Genomic DNA, 15,472 nt, shown 5'->3' on the forward strand with positions numbered 1-15,472 from the left:
AGAAGATCCCAAGAAAAAACAACCGAAAGATCCATTCGATTTAGAAGGATTACAAAAAGTTTTGAAGACCATGTCTAACGAAATGGTCGACATTAAGAAACAAGTGGCAGAAACTTCTTCTAAAAAGCCATACAAGCCTTTTAAAAGAAATCCTTCAACTGATTCCAAACCCCCTAACGCTATTTCAAATGCTGAGTCAGAAGAAGAAGAAGAGGAAAACGCTACTGAAGAACATACCGATGAAGAAGAAGTTGTAGAGTTACAAGGTATGTGGGATTTCATCCTCCCAGATGAAGAGGATCAAGAGGCATTCCCGGTTAGTACTCGTAGTACAAATCAATTTGATCCTCCTCAACCTACACCTAAGCCAAAGAGTGCAAGCTCGATGACTAAGGATAAAGTCGCAGCCAAGAAAACATCACCTAAAGCGACTCAAACCATCCCAGTCCAAACAGACACATCAACTCCATCTAAAACGCTAATTGTTTCAGATGAAATGGAGTATAATATTGTAGAAGATATGAAAAAGACTAGGGCCAATATTACTCTTTTTGAATTGAGCAAGTTAAAACACCAACAAAAAGTACTTTTGAAAGAATTACATGTTGTACCAGTTGCACCTTTACCAGCTGCTGTAATCTCTCAAGCTTCCCATGATATGGGAAGACCTCCAACTAATACGATGAATAAGGTTGATCCAAATGATATCGCATTAATTGGAGGAAGATCGAGATCGCATACTCCCCCATTTCTCCTTACTTATGAAATTTTCAATAAAAACGTGCATAATTGCTTAGTCGATTCTGGAGCTTCATCAAATATTTTACCAAGGTCAATTTGTGCAAAATTGAATGTTCAACCACAGAAATCCACTGTACGCATAGTTCAGCTAGATCGATCGCAAGTCGAAGTGATTGGTGAGTTAAATTAGGTTACCATAAGGCTGTCATCCAACCCAAAGGTATGTCAAGTTATTGACATTTTAGTTGTTGATATTCCTAAATTTTATGGCTTAATTCTTAGCAGAGATTGGTCAGAAAAACTTCACGGATACTTTGCAACCGACTGGTCTCATATGTGGCTGCCTTATAATGGTAAACCAAACCAAATAAAAGTTGAGTGCGAACGACATCAGAAATACATAGTAACAGAACTCGAGGGAGAAAATGAACCAGTAGCATATAATTCTAACATCATAGGCAATTATTCAGTAGATTCTTTCCTAGGAAATTTTAATGCTCATACTTCACCTTACTTAGAACATTATGTTTTATCTCAAGTAGAAAATTTTTCTCAAACAGATAGTTCTAAATGCATTAATTTTATAGATAGTCCTATAAATAAATCTTTGTTTTGGAAACTATTTTTTGATGGTTCTAAGTCTAACGAAGGAGCAGGAGCAGGATGTGTGTTAGTAAGCCCAGAGGGAGATAAAACCATGCTAACTTGTAGACTCGAATTTGAGTGCACCAACAATACCGCAGAATACAAGGCTTTAATCCAAGGGTTATATAAAGCAATCAGACTAGACGTCAAATACTTGCAAGTTTTTGGAGATTCTGAAATTGTCATTAGACAGGTACGTAATACTATACACTATTTATCAGGTCATTTAAAGCATTAACAATTTTTAGTTCAATATCTGACTGAACATTTTATAGAATTTAATATTTCATCAATTCCTAGACTCCAAAATGCTAGCGCAGACCTCTTAGCCAACGTAGCTTCCAAGCTCATTCCTTCAGAAGATTTTAGCCTTGACCGATTTTCAGTTAAGTTAATTTTTAGACCATCTATTCCTGATAACATTACCAATTGGAGGATTTTCAACGACGATCCTGATATCGTGAGTTTCCTCACATTTGAAGGATCCTACACCAATCGAATAAGTGATGAAGACCAACATGACCAACAATTGCAACAGGATAGTACTAACAATGGTATACCTAAATCAGTAATCAAATTAGAAGACCTTTATGATTTGAAAGATCGATTCAAAATATCTACCAATTAAAAACTCCAAAGTTCAACTTTGAATTATGAATTAGTAAATCTAGGAACTGATGCCAAACTGCAGAATATCAACCTAGGCCTTGGCTTAGCCCCTGAAGAAAAATTAGCATATATTCGTCTCTTGAAACAATACGAAAGTGTCTTTGCTTAGAATTACGATGAACTCAAAACATACGACACCTCCATCATCCAACATACTATCCCAATGATCGATAATGAAAAACCTGTCCAACAAAAGCTGAGAAAGATCCATCCAAATTTAGAAAATCAGATTAAAACTGAACTCAATAAGTTATTGAAAGCCAAAATAATCTTTCCCATTAGACATTCTAAATGGGTCTCCAATATGGTACTTGTTAGAAAGAAAAACGAAGATATTAGAATCTGCATTGACTTTTGAAACCTTAACAAGGCCTGCCAGAAGGATAATTTTCCTTTACCTCCCATGGAACAAATACTGCAGGCAGTTGCGGGCTCAGAATTAATGTCATTCTTGGATGGATTCTCAGGATATAACCAAGTGATGGTACATCTCAATGATCAATTAAAAACCACATTTAGAACTAAATGGGGCACATACGCATATCAAAAGATGCCATTTGGTTTGATTAACGTGGGTGCCACATTTCAGAGAGCCATGGACATTGCATTCAAGGGGTTAGTTAATAAATCAATGGTGATCTATTTGGATGATATAACTGTTTATTCCAAGAAACGAACAACCATCTTAGAGATTTAAAACAAATCTTCCAACGTTGTTTGAGGTATGGGATTTCGCTTAACCCAAAAAAATCTTTTTTCACATTAAGTGAAGGAAAACTTCTAGGATTTATAGTGTGAAAATCTGGAATTCACATTGATCCTGATAGAATGAAGGAAATTTCCGCAGTTCCTCTACCTCACAACAAGAAAGCAATGCAATATTTCCTTGGCCAGATTAACTTTGTAAAGAGATTTTTGCCATATTTTTCAAGAATCGTATCTCCTTTACAAGCCATGACTAAAAAGAATGCAAACTTTAAATGGGGCCAAGATGAACACGAAGCATTCAATCTAATCAAACAAGCAATAATTAATGCTCCATCTTTAGCAACTCCAAATTTTTCCGATCCTTTTATTTTGTATACATTTTCCTCAGATAGATCATATGCTGCGATACTCACTCAAGAAAATCAAGAAAAGGCATAAGCCCCAATTTCTTTTTTTAGTTCCAATTTACAAGGAGTTGAATTGAATTATTCAGATGTGGAGAAACAAGCTTATGCTGTTTTTAAAGCATAAGCTTATGCGGTAAGAAATCTTCTAGTACAGAAGGATGTGGGTGAGAAAAGGGCCAATTAGGTTACTGCCTTACAGGAATATGACGTAGAAATCAAACTAGCAAGTATTGTAAAAGGTCAAGGCTTTTGAAAAATGCTGGCAGGAGCATCGCTAATGTCCGAAAATTCATCTGCAGAGGTACAAGTGTACGAGGTAAGCCTAAACGATGTTGAGTGATTATATGCTGATATTATTTATTATATAAAGAATGGATATGCTCCTCCAAACCTTGATCATACTAAGAAAAGAGCCCTGAGGTTAAAAGCCAAACAATATCAACTCGTGAATGACATTCTTTTTAGAATAAATTATGATTCTGTTCTCCTTAGATGTCTTGAGAAATCTGAAGCTGAAAAAGTATTGCAGGAACTCCACGACGGGCCAGTGGACGGACACTACGCTAGAGACGCTACTACTCATAAAATTTTACGCGCAGGATATTATTGGCCCACATTATTCAAAGACGCACATAACAACTAACGAAATGTCAAGTCTGTCAAACCACCGCTGGGAGACAAAAGAAACCATCCTTGCCACTGCAACCAGTTACCGTTGAACAGCCTTTCGATCAATGGGGATTGGACATAATAGGTGAGATCGTTCCTCACTCTTCTAAAAAGCATAAATACATCCTTACAGCGACAGATTACTTTACTAAATGGGTAGAAGCAGTCCCACTCAAGACGTCTAATGCTGAAAATATAATTGAATTCATAGATCAGTTCATAATCACCAGGTTTGGATTGCCTTCCACTTTAATGTTTCATAATGCATCATACTTTTCTGGTAATATAATGACTAAATTTGCACTCAAAAGGGGTTTCAAGCTTAAATACTCGACCAATTATTACCCACAAGGGAATGGGTTAGCTGAATATACAAATAAGAACTTAATTAGAATCATTAAGCGAACCATTGACCAAAATCATAAAAATTGGCATAAGTCTTTAATATATGCTTTATGGGCAGATCGAATAACGCAGAAAGCCTCTATTGGCACTTCTCCCTTTAATTTAGTTTATGGGAAAGAAGTGGTTCTTCCAACACATCTGGAAATTCCCTCTTTAGCCTTGGTTCAATATATTGATGAAGCACCAACTTCTTCTTTATAAATTAGGCAACTGGAATTAATTAAGCTAGAAGAACAACGAGAACGGGCTAAGATTACTCACACTCATCATCAAGCATTGGTGAAAGCCTCTTTTGATTCCAATATGATATCCAGAAAAGATTTTCAGATGGGAGATCTAGTTTTAAAATGGGACAAGGCTCATGAGGAAAAGGGAAAACATACAAAATTTCAAAGAATGTGGCTTGGTCCTTTTTAGATCATAGAAGTCATAGGTCCGTCTACCTTCATGTTACAAGATTTAACAGGGAAAAGAGATTCTTTACCTGTTAATGGTCAGATTCTTAAGAAATATTTTCCATAGAAGATCATTCTTCTATTCTTGTAGCGTAGTTTTTTTTCTTTTCATAATAAGATCGATTGTAAATGGTTACTTTTGAGATTCATGAAAAAGACACAAATTCTCTTCTAGATTTTGTTTTCTCACTTGTATAAATAGAATTATTTCTAAAAAATTAATCATTACTATTGAAAGATACAGTTAAAGACTATACGCCTAGAAATGATATTAGTTTCAACTATGTAAATTTTGATGAAAGGCCACCTTGAGTTAGAAATTGTTTTATTTCAGTCAAATGAAAGGTATCAATAACAAAATGAAGATTCTCTGAAGAAAGGCTCTTTTAAAAAAATCTATCATTGTCGTCTAGAGCTGTCTTAAGGAAACAATGACTTCCTCCCCACCTAGAAAATTACAATATTCAGAGAATGAACCAAAGATACTCTTTAACTTAAAGAGTAAGAGGTCTCATCACGAGCCGACTTATCATGATCATAGATGTATAGCTTGCTGACTTTGTGTTACTGGGAATAGTGTCTACGTAGAGCTGCTAATCCCACTAAGGTTGGTAGCTACCTTAGAAACTAACAAACTTAAAACTACTTTCATTTTCCTTTATGAAAGATAGATGAGAGAAGAATGAAGGAGACCAACCTCTGTCTTGCGCTTGGTTCCTTGCTCGATTCCTCTCTCTTCTGATAGTCTTTTTCTACTTGATTTCTTGTATACCCAGCTTCACAGAGTACATGTAGAATCAAAGCAGCATAACACTATACGAGAACATAGATCTATTATCATAAGCAATATAGGATCAGATGTATATTAACCATACAAATGCATAAAACATCAATCACACAAGTGTATGGAGGAAAAATTGAATAGCTTTATTGATAATCAAGAAAGAGCCAAGAGAATTACAACCAATTGTTCTGACCCAGCATCATCCTCTCAGTAAGAAGCCATTCTTCACCTCATGAAAAGCTTAGATCACCTAACACTATGATATTGCACCAATAAACCAGCAGCACTTCCTTACAAGATACAAAATTCCAGCCTCTGGATCTCTGGGATGAGGGATCCATATATAGATGTCTACAAGGGAGTTGAGTCAGCTTGAGATTTGATTAGTGTCTTCCCTATGATAGTTCTTGATTCCACTTGGAGATTGATGATCTCTTACTCATCCCTGGTCGAATTCAGAGAGGCAAGTGTCACAGGAGATGTTTCTGGAAGATTCCATGCTTCTCCACCTTGCGGATTGACCCTGCCATTTTTCTCTTCTCGCCCATCGCGCACCATAGAAGGGATTTTTGACATGCAATGCACCTACTGTGTGTATTCAGGTGGGATGCAACGCACTTTTCCTATGGAGCAGGTGAAATGATCTAGTTTTGACCAGTTCTGAGTGGTTTTTCATGGAGAACTTCAGGGAGAAGCTGTAATCATTTGACCTTGTTCTTTTAGGGGTTGGAACAACACCTTTAGGGACTTAGGAGCCCTTGGTTTATGGACATTTATGCTTGGGGTTGTAGTGCCCAAAAATGTCTATAACAGTTTCCCCCTAAAGCATGAGGTCGTTAATCTTTTTGATATCGGGTGAAATGCTTTATCATGAGGATACGAAGTTCTTTCAAGCTAGAAGGAGACGTGTAATAAGATACAATACAATACATTATCTTCATAATTCTTTCATGATCTAGCTGAGGCGGGCATTCCCATGCTCATCTTTATAAATTCATTTTTCATGTACATGGGAAAGACAATCATCTGAGTGTAGATTGATGATTCTGGTAGAGCCATCATCCCTTAGATTGGATGATTATCTGTGCATCAATGATGTACATTTGATGTCTTTATTTTCCTGAATATATATTGCAACCCAGATGGATGAAACTAGATCCAGGGTCTTCAATCTCATTCGATATTCACTCGAAGTACAAGTCGATCCATGTGAGAGATGTTCTAGAGTCGAACATGGAAAGACATCGCTTGATTACCAGCGAATGATGTAAACTGTTAACAGGTGCGAGAGGAATCACCGATAATGATAATGATCCTCAATGCACAGTAGTACAATTCATGTGGTGTGAATAAGGGACTTGGCATCAAACACCACGCAAAATCTTTCGGTCGAAGGCCATTGATGTAAACCTGTCACCGGAAGTGAGAAACTTGCCATTGAGGCATGCAAGCTTCAAAGTACTGAAAGGATTTTTCCTAGATCGAATTCTTGGATAATGAGTTGATGTCGACAAGAAGCGATCCGTCATAGGAGGGCCTTAATGAATCCAACATCAATGACACGGAATGGAGCAAATGATTTTAATGGAGGTGAAAACGATCTGGTGATATAAGGTTCAGGGTGGCGGTCATGAAAGAATGGAGCGTAAATGTATTGCAGTGGGTGAGACACAGGTGAATTCTCTGAGCGACTTCTCTTGAACATATCAGCGACACTAACATGATGGATCGGTAGCATTAACCCCAAATGTGGATGGTGTGATGGAACCATGGTGATGTGACCAGTGAATGGAACAACCCAACCCGACTTGGATGCAGAGTGAAAGTGTCATGTTCAAGAGCGACTTGCTACCAACAAAGTTTCTTCAAGTTTTCTTCCCAATTTTTCCCCAGTCATTGCTGACCAGTACCTCTTTATTTTTGTCAAGCTTGAGGAGGATAACATATGCTTGTTCTATAATTTTCCCTTCGAGCAAACCCAACACTATGTTTTAACGAGCCTAGCGATAGTGAAACTCGTTCTTGTCTGTTATGGACAAGTTTGTCGCTATTAGGTTTTAACGAGTTTAACGACAAAGATAACTCGGTCCTTTTCAATTTTAGAGAGTCTGAAAAAGGGACGTAAAGGAAAATCCAAAAAATCTTTTTTCGTCATCTAATCCCTTAAGTCTGAAAAAAGTATAAAATAATACAGAAGGGATGAATTTTTGGTACTTTTAACGAGCCGAACAAAACAAGCGCTTGATCTTTTTGTGTAATAATCCCTCAGGTCCAAAAAGATTAAAATCTAAAGGAGGGATAGCACTTCCGGTCACTTTAACGAGTTGGAGAGGCCAATAGCTCGGCAATCTTTTCATATCTTACGAGTCAGTTGAAAAGAGCTTAAAGGAGACTCCTATTTGAGGAACGAGTGATAAATTCGGGTAGTCGCTGATTCCAAGTAAGGTTTGGAATTTTTTAATCACGACAGTGTTACAAGGATGGCTAACAGGATCACTCTTCGCAGCTGTTCCTCACAAGGGGTAAACAATCAAGTGGAGGTGAATGATCAGCCAATACAGAGTGGAGGTGATGATAAGAACACGACCAAGGCTTCAAAAGGCTGAAGTACTACATTCACGATGGTTATTTACCGGAAATTGGTTCATTTTTTAATGAGCTTAAACGCTGGGGGAAACACTTGCTCATTGCTTATGTTTATTTTTTAACGAGCTTGAATTCCGTGATAAAACTGCTCGATATAACAGTCATTTCTTGACTTTACCATTAATAGCTTTGTTCCTTCAAAGATTGTACTGCATGCTCAATTGCTTCATCAAACTAGTTAGAAATGAACAATATATGTTTGAAAAATGAGCTAAGACACTAATATTTTACTTGAATTACGTAAAAAGTAATTTAAAAGTGCTTTTACCTCTCATTTTACCATTTCATTTGAACTTTGGCTTGTTGGAGCTTTGGAGGTGCTTTTCCCCCTTGATTTTCACCAACTGATTCCGGGAGATTCTGTGGATGATTTTTGGCACCGTCTGGACCAGGTAGGAGCTAAACTTGAGCTCTTTCATTTCATCTTTTCCATTTTGCATTCTGAGCTTGATTTCTGGTTTTTCTAAGCCTATGGGGTTTGAAAAACTCGCTCTGGCTCCATCGCACCCTTTCTACATCGAAAGGTGCGTTGCATGTTGGCCCACTCACTGGATAGTTGGCATGCAATGCACCCAGGACTAAGCTGGAGGTGCGATGGGCGCAAAGGGGGGAAATTTGTGCACAATTTTTAATGGAAATTTTTTCCTATTTCTCACCAAATCAGGATCTAACTCTTCTCTTGTTTGTCTTTAGAGATTTATATGAGAAAAATGACCATTACATGGTGAGAACGTGAGCATGAAGAAGAGGACATGCTTGCTTTACATGATCCGGCTACAGTAAATGCACTGTGGAACTGTGGCCTGCTGAAGTTTTTCCGCATCTCTAGCATGAGGCAACAAATCAACTTGCTGCAGTATTTGCTCGATGCTTGGGACCCTACCAGCCAGGTGTTCTAGATTAGGGGCAAATCCATCCCCTTGACTGTTGTGGACATCTATTTTTTGACCGGCTTATCGAGGCGGGGTGCCCCTATCTCTTTATCAGGTTCGGCCTGTGGAGGTGAATCTGTGAGATATTACGTTTGCAGGTATTGCAGAGAGGGATCTCAGCCAAGTAAAGATGGAAAGATCATCATCCGAGATGTCACTGACAGGTCTTTGAGGACCATTCTGTTTACCTTTGGTAGGATGCTGGTGGTGCGGCTCTTCATGTGGCCAACCGGTCCTATATGCAATACGCCTTAGAATGTCTCGAACCGAAGGTGTTCAAATGGTGTGATGCGGTACTCCTTGTGATGAAAGAACAGTTGACCAAGGTGAAAAACAGAAGATTGAAGAACTTTGGATATGGTTCTATTTTGACCGCCTTCACCTTGGAAAAGATACCACTGATGCAGCCACAATATATTTCACTTGGTTTACCTCCACCGACTGAACCATTGATGTAGAGATGGGTTGAGCATATGTCCAGGCATGCTGGTCAATCTTAGATTTCTTTTTCTGATACCTTCTTCGGGTGGTTCGATCGTCAGGAGATGGTTTTTTCCAAGTATCCATATGCTGGTATGGACTTCCAGGGTGACCCGGATTTAGTATTGCCAGATGCCGAGCAGTTGGGTGCCATTGGTAAATTCTTGACCATATTTCTGTTTATCGTTTATCTTTTATAATGTCCTTGTGCTTTATTCTGTCAAGACTAATTAAAACTCATGTGCTCATGCAGATGTTGGTCCTGTTTGGCCATTAGTATGCCTGAGAGTGCCAGCTGCCGTTCCAGCAGGAGAGGCTGTGGGAAGGGCTATCCTTCACGACCTTGATGTGGTCGAGACTCTTTCAGCATTACAGGATCAGGTCGAGGGTCTCACTCTCAGTATTCCAGATGTGAGGACTGACGAGCTGCCTTTGAGGTTGCAGCAACATACTACTAGCGTGCCAAGTCGATGGACTAGGCTTTTACGCATGATTGCACAGGCGGTGACTTGTTATCACCAGCATCATTAGACTAGGGTGCCCCCTAGCATTTTGAGTTTTGGGTCATTTGACCAATTTTGTCTTGGTTACAGAACATTATGTGTAAACCATAAACAATTATATATATATTTTTGATTTTCAGAGTTTTATTTTGGTTAAGTTACATGATCCGAATGCAAATATTGATGAAATGCTTCTTTTTATAAATGTTGCAAATGTCTATCTAACACATAATTTGCCAATGAGTCAGTTAATGTGTTTAAGCTTATGGAAATATGCTGATATTGAATAAAATCAAATTGCCTTTCCAAAATTTTGACCCTTAGGAACATGCGATAGATAGCTAGATTTCGGACGGAGTAGATACCAGTGAGCTGTAGTATGACGAGCTGTGAGTCTAGCCTAACGACTAGTCGGCGTATGCCATGTGTGATGGCATCAGAGAGAATTTCTATCAACACGCTATATTCAGCGATGTTATTCGTTGATCGACCAATACATATCACTCTGAAACTTACTAATTCGTTGCTTGGATCAAAAATGGCCCAGGCCGCAGAAGATAGGTTTCGCGAACTACGACTTGCTCCATCGGCATATCCAACAAAAGATTCCAATAGGTTCGACATCTGCGAAAAATGTAAAAAGTGGATTTTCTTGACCAAAACGATTACTCTTAGAGAAAACAAAAATGTAACAAAATCATATAGGTTAACACACTGAATCATGCATAGTAACGCTTAAGGTACAACCGGTTACGAGGTTGCGCCAGTGGAATTCCGTTGTGATCCATTAACTCGTAGGCTCCTTTTGCTAATACTCGCTTAACAATATAGGGGCCCATCCACAAAGACTTGAATTTACCTACTCCCAATTTATCGGATTCCTGGTCATAAAGTAAGACCAAGTCACCTTTTGAGAAGACACGGGGTTTGACATTCTTGTCGAACTGCACCTTGACTCGTTTCTTATGGGCTTCGTTAGCCAAAGTGGCCTCACGATGGGTTTCATCCAATTGGATTAGTTCCAAGAAATGAGCCTCCTCTTCTGAAGTTCCGGGGAGAAGGTCGATTGCGAGTTTGAGGGACGAGATTTCACACTGAACTGGTAAGATTGCTTCTAGGACATAAACCAGTTGGAAGGGTGTAAACCTAGTTGCATTCCTTACCAATGTTCGGTATGCCCACAAGGCTGAGTATAGGATCAGGTGCCAACTCCTTTTGTGGACTCCAATCATCCTTTGCAGCATGTGCTTCAGGATTTTGTTGATTGCTTAAACTTGTCCGTTGGCCTGCGGGTAGTATGGAGTAAAGCTGTCGTGAGACAACCCTAATTTGGCAACTAATTCGACCATCATGTGATTGCGAAAATGCGATCCATGATCTGTGACTATAGCCTGTGGAATGCCGAATCTGGCGACTACATGATTGAAAAAGAAAAGGGCAGCTATTTCACCAGTGTTATCTAATGTAGGCATCACCTCGGCCCATTTGGTAAAATAGTCCACTGCAACTATGATATACCCATGCCCCCGGTCGAGGTGGGGTTACATGTCATGAAATCAATGCCCCATTTGGCGAATGGCCCAACAACAACTATTGGCTGCAGAGGTGCGGGTGGTCTTCTGGTTTTGCTATCGAAAATTTGACAGGCATGGCAACTTCTGACTGTGGTTATGCAATCTTTGAACATTGTTGGCCAGAAGTATCCTGCTCGTAAAAATTTTTGCGCCGTAGCGTAACCAGATTGATGCCCCCCACACGCGCCTGAATGGCAATCATTCAGGACTTTTTCGGCTTCCTCATGGGTGAGGCACCTCCTCAGAACCTTATCGACATCACGACGGTAAAGCGTGTCACTGACGATCATGTAGTCTTTTGATTAGTATCGAATACGTTTTTGTTCGCAGCGGGAGGTGTTAGGCCTATATTTTTGGGTTTCGAGATAGATGATTATATCTCCATACCATGGATTGCTTGAAGATATCATAAACAAAGATTCATCCACGATTGTTTCTTCGGATGTTTCATCGTTGGACGACGATGGGAGATCGCATAATAATTTTGCGAAAACCAGGGCTTTCTTTGACTTGGATTTTAAAAATTCCAGATGAAACTCTTGTAGAATTGCTATCCATTTTGAATATTTTCCCCCTAGCAACTGTCACAACAATATATAAGTCATGGGGTTGAAATCTGAAAGAATAGTAGTTTTTGGGAAGAGGACATAGTGTCGAAATCTCTGTATCTCTTGAATAGCTGCGAGCGCTAGATTTTCAACATAAGAATATTTTCTTTCTATATCATTTAAGTTTCTACTTAAATAATATATAGGATGTTCAATTCCGTTGTCTTCTTGAACTAAAACCATTGCGATGGTTGTATCCGCTGCAGCCAGATACATGTTAAAATCTTTTTAATAATCAGGAGCGTACATTAATGATGCTTTCATTAGGGATTCTTTTAAAGTATCAAAGGAAGCTTGCGCGACTTGATCCCAGATGAAAGGCACTTCATTTTTCAATAGACATGTATAACCTTTAGCAAGTTCGACGTAATTTGGAATGAACCTCCTCAGAAAGTTTGCTTTCCCTTGGAGTTTCTGAATCTGAAGCAAATTCGAAGGTGGAGGCAAATTTATGATTGCCTGAACCTTACATGGGTCGAGAAAAACCCCATCCTTTGAGACCACAAAGCCAAGTAAACTACCAGAACTGACACAGAATACACATTTGTGTGGATTGAGTCATATCTTGTAGTGTCGGCAAGGTAGAAATATTGCTCTTAAATGCTGTGGATGATCGGTCCGCTTTTGCGAACGAGTTGGAAGGTCGTCGAGATATGGTTGAATGATGTTTTTGATGTCATGGAAGGCATAATTCATTGCCCTCTGAAATGTTGCCCCTGCGTTCTTTAAACCAAAGGGTAATTTGCGATATGTGAATGTGCCCCATGGACAAATAAATGCAGTCTTTGACTGGTCCTGTGGGCAGATATTTATTTGATTATACCCGGAGAATCCATCCATGAATGAAAAGATTTCGCATCCGGTGCATTCATCAATTATCTGGTCAATAAAGGGTGTAGGGTAGTTGTCTTTGGCCAAGCTTGATTTACATCCCTATAATCGACACACACTCTAATCATTTCTTGTTTTTTCATAACAGGAACAATGTTCGATACCCAATTAGTTAGAGGAACCGGGTAAATGAAACTAGCACGGAGAAGTTTTTCAACTTCTGCCTTGATGGCAGCGGCTTTCTTGGGGTGCACCTGCTGTAGCCATTGTCGTACTGGTTTGACATCTGGATACATCTTAATTTCGTGTTCAACTATAGTCGAGTCAATGCCTGGCATTTCATCATATGATCAAGCAAAGACACCTCTGAATTTGCGAAATAGAGCGTTATATATTTCCAGTTTGGAAGGAGAACAACATTTGCCAACATAAATATTCTCTACAACATCTGTTTTGGTCGAGATATTTATGGCGATAGTCTCTTCAATGTTGGACAAGTTTCGCTCGGAATCCACCGTGTTTACAGTATTTGATAGGAAATCAAAAACTGACGGATGATGAAGGTCATCAAGAGTATCTTCTTTACAAGTCAGAAGATGGGAACGATGGTGGTAATCTTCCCATGGTGCCCCTTCAATTACCATTGATTGAACAATTCCTTTGTCGGTGTAATGCACTTGCGACCAAGGATCTGAAGGGGTGCCATATTCCTTAGACCTATCTATCCAAATGCTTGATGAGCATTGATTTTAGTTTGCCTCCCATGCTAGGAACATTGATTGCTACAATATTTCCATTGGGCTTGGAGGCAATACCTGCATATGATCCATGTTTATATCATTTTCTGAGATCTTTTGAATCGAAGATACCATATTGCAGGTTCCTACTGACGCTACTTCCGCCAGATTGATTGGGGGCGGAAGGGCAAAAGTCCCCATTAATATAGGGTCTTTTAGTAGGCCTACTCCTATATTTTGAAGTGAATGGGGGCTTCCATGGATCATCGAAATGCTTCCCGTAACTTGGGAACCATTGGGGAGGAAAGTTTGTTGATCGACAATTGTAATCCCTCCTTGAAAGGGAAATGCAATCTTCCTAAAATAGCTTGACACAACAGCAGCCATAGCATATATCCATGGTCTTCCTAGTAGGATGTTGTATTCGAGGTTTCCGTCGATTACTTCGACATCTATTTCTACTGTTTTCTCCCCTAGTTCAACTTGCAAGTTACTTAGAATAGCATACGGGGTATACGTTCGTCCGTCGAATGCTTTTAATGTTGTCAAAGATCGCGACAAGGTTGGAGATCCTAAAGTTTTCCAGCAACTCATCAACATAATACATGTAGATGCCCCCTCATCAATAATTGTTCGATGAACACTTTTGTTGAGGGCTTTCACTTGAATGAGGAAAGCTAGTTGAGCTGGTAACTAAGGATCGTATCCTTTATGATTAAAGGACACAAGATTAGAATCCTTTGGGTCTATCCCACCGATAGATGATAAATAAGCTTGCTTTTGGGATGGGCAATTTTGCAGTACCTCAAGTGTCGACATAGCGAATGGCGATTGGGCTAGATCTTCCACTATATTATAATGCTGTGCTGCTCTGGCACGAGGATTAAATGTCGACTTATGTACTACTCCCTTTGGCGGTTTTATTGTTAGCTCAGGAATGATGGGCGGTGCAACTTCTGTCGAAGTTGTTGTCGAACTACTAGGTTGATCTTTATCCTTGTTGTTTGACATCTATGGATTCCTGTAATCTTTGTTCTTTATCGATATCAAAGCATAATTTTGCTGTTTTGAAACCGACAACATAAGCACTTGGGACGGGGAAGAATTTTCACTAGCAACCAGATTTGTCCCTAGATTTGGAAATGGATCAGTCAATACTGCTGAGGTTTTTGAATTCCTGATGAATCTTTTAAGCTCAGCCTTATGTGGACAATCTCTTGTCCAGTGATCCTCATCACATATTACGCATGGATTTTTTGGTTTCCTATCTCCAGGAGGGTTTGTTGAAGGTTTTTCAGGTGATGATTCTTCCCGTTTCTTCTTCTTCCCTTTGTTTTTCTTCTTGCCTCCCAGTTGCTTGGTTTCTTTGCCTTTATCTGTCGAGATGGCATTTACTTCCGAGGCAAGAAGTTCTTCTTTTGCATTTTGACTGGAAATATTATGGGTCTTTTTAGATGTAGCCTTTGTCGATTTCGTGTCTGTCACGCCAATCACGCCATTGCCGGCATGAGAGTCATTGTTTGATTTAGGAGGAGGGGGGATCGAAAATTCCGGTCTAGGAGCGTCAGGTATTTTATCGTAGAGCATGCCAGACTGAGTGTAAATCAAGTCTAAATATTGCGCATGAGCGATAACTTGCTCTTCGGTGACGACTCCTCCTTTTGCCACATCTTCTGTG

Source organism: Pinus tabuliformis, chromosome 9 (assembly GCF_031772625.1).
Source record: "Pinus tabuliformis cultivar Carrire ecotype Pingquan chromosome 9, CPIR1, whole genome shotgun sequence".
Classification (NCBI taxonomy): Eukaryota; Viridiplantae; Streptophyta; class Pinopsida; order Pinales; family Pinaceae; genus Pinus; species Pinus tabuliformis.